General features: G+C 34.6%; 1 long non-coding RNA gene across 4 annotated transcripts; it reads right to left on the bottom strand.

Moving 5' to 3' along the window:
• Positions 1-970: 970 nt before the first annotated feature.
• Positions 971-4,367, bottom strand: LOC113317227. 4 transcript variants are annotated; one of them, XR_003343348.1, is made up of 7 exons: positions 4,150-4,367; positions 3,954-4,065; positions 3,326-3,539; positions 3,067-3,249; positions 2,718-2,953; positions 1,983-2,129; positions 971-1,418 (listed from the first exon to the last, which is right to left on the bottom strand). It is a non-coding gene; the product is annotated as an uncharacterized LOC113317227 (long non-coding RNA). The 4 variants fall into 4 exon arrangements; XR_003343347.1 differs by lacking the exon at positions 1,983-2,129 and having other exon boundaries at positions 1,008-1,418; positions 2,718-2,971; XR_003343346.1 differs by lacking the exon at positions 1,983-2,129 and having other exon boundaries at positions 1,008-1,418.
• Between the last annotated feature and the right edge of the window lie 514 nt (positions 4,368-4,881).

Below are 4,881 nucleotides of genomic sequence, written 5' to 3'. Positions count from 1 at the left end.
TATTGGAAACCAGTTACGGTTTGGAGTTCTTCCAAACCCAGACGTAAAATTGAATTACGGTTGGCAACGAAGCTCAACCCAACCGTAATTTTCCATGAAAGTCTAAAAATCTCAAACTTTTTACGTACTTAAGCTAGTTTGAGTGAAATTGAACTCATGGGAGATAGTTTAGAGGTGTACCTGTTGATTTTCAACATTGGTTCTTCACTTTGTTGATTTATTTCTTCAATAGTTGAGATTCATCATCACTTTGTGTTAAACCCTCTCTACCATCTAACAAAATTCATCTTCTTAATTTAATTATTATCTAATTAAATTAAAATTAACTACATAGGGGTTGTTTGGTCATTACAAAATTATTTGAGATAAGGGATTTTTGATATTACTTGTGGGTGACCCATTTTTATCTTATTAGATGACGCCCCTCTAATGAAACGTGACACCCCAATAATAACCTTCATGACTAAACACCACAAAGTATCCATCGGTTGGTCACTCTCGAAATATTTGAGAACGGAAATATTAAAGTGATCGGAATATGATAAACAACCTCCATCTTAGTGACCAAAACAAACAAAAAACTGAATTTAACTCTGGACGGATCCGTATGCCAAAGTTGACAGATCCATTTTATTCGCTATTAATGCATCACCCAAAAATGTAAATCTATTAATGCATCAACAAATGCTTGACAGCTTGAGTCTTCGTTGTAGCAACGCTTAAAATGTAGTAGGATGTACTTGATTTCCAAGAATTTGAAACGGACGGATGGTTCTTCGGCTGAGAATGCACCACATTTTAAGCCCTCACCCAACGTACATTTGAATTAGCAGGGCTGATTATATAACCAAATGAATATATATACACACAGACGTAATACAAACGCATGATGAGCAGATAAGAAAAGATGAAGTGGTGCAGCCTCAAGGGACCCAAAGTCCACTTATAAATTCTGAAACTCCAGTGACAATAAAAATCAAAATTAATGGCTATTAAATCCCTGCGAATAAATTTAACACTCACCCTGCACTTTGTATATTGGCACACATTGTTAACTAATACATGAGTACAATAATACATAAAAAGAGACTGAAACGAAAATAATATGTAAGATGAAAACTTCTTACAAATATTAGAGCGGATTTTGTTATAATTTGCCTCTTCAATTTTCTGTTATTTAGCAAAATTCCAATATATGTAGTCACAGATATTAACCGCTTCTCTTATTAAATCTAATACTGGCTAGTCCAAATCGGATTCACTCCACGGGTGCAATTCAAATCGTCCTGAAATTTTTAACTGGTGCAATTCTTACTGTTAAAATTTCAACTGTAGAGAAAGGTTGGTTCGAGTTTATTCCAGCCGCTATCCTCCAAGCACAAAAACAAATAGCAAGGTGAAGATACTGATCATCCGTCCTGTTCAAATAAATAAATAATCAGAACTTGCAATTTGTGCTGACTTCCAAATGATTTCTAAATATTGGACTTGCTGGCCCTTCTTCCATAGTGACCTGAAAACATCAATATCATCAAAACTAACGGCATAATAAGAGAACCCCAACAGGAAAATTCCAGAAGAAGAACACAAAATGTGTAGTAAGCTTGACTAATCCGAATTACCAATACTGACTACCACCGAAGTTAAACCTATGCATTTTGGTAGAACGAATCAAAGTCCATTTTGTGTCCAAATGATCAAGCAAGAAATTCTTACATAAACGTAGAAGCATACTGCTGTAATGATAGGGACTATATCTATCTAGTGCATAAGCACAAATGATATGGTGAACAACCAACACTGAAATACCACGAAATAAAACCTTACATATACATCGGAAGAGCTAAATCACTAAAAAAGATTGAGGATGCCAACTCTATACATTCATTTGTAACAACAAATAGTCATAAAATCATTGCTGGCATTAATATGACATGACTGCTCTTTAGAAATGAATAAACTTTTAGGAAACCAAATATTACCATCTCATTGAAGAAAGGTGTTTTTTCAGGAAGCAAAGCACAGTCAGCTTCCTTTTATTTTGCTTGCGAACTGCTCATTGTACCATCTTGTATCTGATTTCCCAACTCCAAAGTCAGGAGGGCTAGACTGGAAGGTGATAATCCTAGCTACATTTCAATACATGAAACAATAATGGTGGTACTTAGTTCATACAATACGCCCGTCAAGAGATTGAGGGAAAAAGAACAACACACCATCTCAAGAGAGCTACCAGATGTAGATACTCACTATTGCTACTCTAAAACCTCATCCTCCTAGGAAAATCACCTTCCAGACCTTATCGTGTGGACGTAGTTGGTTTTAATGTATTCAGTGCTGCAATGAAATGGTCACTACCAAATCTTCTAGCTTTAGGATGTGTGATGAGTCTACATTGATCAGTTATGTAATAAGATTTTTTAGGTAGTAATCTAATATAATTGTGGGTTTAGTGTTCAGATTATTAGACCATAACCGTATGTTCTCTGAAACACTAACCAATATACTTCATCAAAAAGGCATAAAAAATTAAGCAGTTATTTGTAAAGCTAACAACTTACCACATGAAGTAATCGAGATATTCCGTATATCCCATCGTAGATCAATGTAAGAATGTTTGTAATTTAAGAGTCATGAATAATGAATCAAAGACTGATTCTAGAGCATGCCCAAGTATGAACTGAAACAAAATATGTACAAAATAAAAGACTACGAACCTTGACAATAACTGAAGCAAGAAGGTGACTTCCTTCCATCATGATAACTGGATTCCCTTTTCAAGGACCTATACTTGCAAAGCTCATCACCATGGTCGTCATTTTTTCTTTAGTTTCATTTTCTACTTGTAAGGACTAAAACGGAGATTTGTATCCCTTGACTGTGGCACCTTCTTCTCGGATTATTTGTAATGCCAAGTTGCCGTGACACCATATTTGGCATGCTCGTGCATTTTCTACAAAGACAACATATTCTACAACCAATTTTAAACTTTTCATTAATGAAAAAACAACAGTAACTTGGTAACGGTTAAGAAGATTGTATGCGCAAAACTGGAAAGTGAAGTACCCGCATCCTCATCTGCAGTTCCAATATTGATCTATCATGTCCTTGTGTCGTTCCAAACTGAATGATAATCTTCTCATTAATCTCAGAAAAGTGAAACACTCGTATGAATCAGCTCTGCATTTTCTTCTCTTATTAACAAAATTCTGTCATCTGATACGTATAAAAAATTACTGATTTCTGGAACTGAAACCAAAAATAAGTTGTTAACAAAAAATCACGAATTAGTACTTCAAACAGTAGATTTAAGTTTTGTCGGTACCTTATTTTCAGTGACCAAAATTTTCGCTTGGATGTTGTAGCCAAAATTTACTTAGTAAGTTACGGTGCGGCCAACTAATTTAGATATCAAACTTCTTGCCGAACTCATTCTTCTTTGTTGCTGGCATTTCAGTTTTATACCCCCTAAAACTCTTTTTGCAAGCAATTTTTCAAACACTCTTAAGTCCATTATCACTGTTACCCTGTTGACAATACTAAAAATTTGTTTGTAAATTAGGAGCATAGACTCTTAATCTACAGTAGATATTATTCAATACAACGGTTCACAAATATTGAATAAAACTACACTCTGTTCTAGCCAAATTCATCTTCAAATAATGATATGGCAACCAAATACTGTCTAGACTTATCAATTGAGTTGTTTCAAAATGAAAATGGAAAAAGTTTAGAAATTGAACACCATAGAAGATTGAAGATATATATAAATCAGGATCAGTTCATTGAAACTAATGTATCAAAGTAATGTAACACATGCATTTTCTGATTTACATTATCCTTGAGCCCTTGACATGGATTCAAACTCAACCATAGTTAACATACATGATTTCTACGGTTCGTAAGCAGAAAACCTACAAAAAAAAAATGCTGAAGAGAAAATTATAACATACCTAATAAAAATACGGAAGACGAAATGCTCGACTACATTGATGATTTTATTATTGCATCAAAGATTTTCTCAAAACTGCAAGATGTCTTTCTCTGGAGTGAAATTTGGATGAGCTGCGAGTAAGGGAAAAAATTATCAGGCACCCAAATTTGTAACAATCACTCATTTGCAAACTCGTAATTTCTATGATGACCTACCAAATCAATGCGAATGAACCATGGCGAGATGATGAACTCGTCTAGGCTAGGGTTTATGTAGGGATGCTGTTGCATGTAACGTATGAGGAAATTATCAGGGGTCTTCAAAGAAAATCGTTTTTGTTTCCTTAAATCAGAGGAGCGATGTAAGAAGAGAAGATTAGGGGAGGGTTTTGAAACGGAAGAGTGAAGAGATAATGCCCTAAGTTAGCGCTGATTTTATCGGGAGTCTAATGGTGAGGGAACATATGATTCCGTAACGAGGAAGAGGGTAATAATGGATGGACGGATCTGAGCCGTTGGATGTGGCGTTAAACATGAGTTGATTCTGAACCAGGATTTGTCTCTCAACTTTGAAAGCAAATGAGAGCAAATGACGGCGGTCGATTACAATAATATACTGATTCAAAGCCGTCGGATTAGATGAAAACCATTTGTTTTTTTTTGTAAGATAGATAATGCTAAGAGCTTCTCCAATGTTGAATGTGGATATTTCATTTGTGACATCACTTTTAAGACATCCTCTAAATATAAAATGCTAAATATTAGGAAAAGATAAATTTTATCTCCAACCCATAAAGTTTTATATCCCTCTTTTACTTATTTATAGGTACATGATTGGTTAAAAATATTTATATTTTTGTATTCAATGATTTTTATTAACAAAAGTGTGACTAGGACGGGAAGACATCCTCTAAGTGAATGTCTAAAACTAGAGGTGCACTTAGAGGA

Source organism: Papaver somniferum, chromosome 10, assembly GCF_003573695.1.
Source record: "Papaver somniferum cultivar HN1 chromosome 10, ASM357369v1, whole genome shotgun sequence".
NCBI lineage: Eukaryota > Viridiplantae > Streptophyta > Magnoliopsida > Ranunculales > Papaveraceae > Papaver > Papaver somniferum.
The sequence above is the reverse complement of the archived record's forward strand: the minus strand, read 5'-3'. Positions and strand labels throughout refer to the sequence as shown.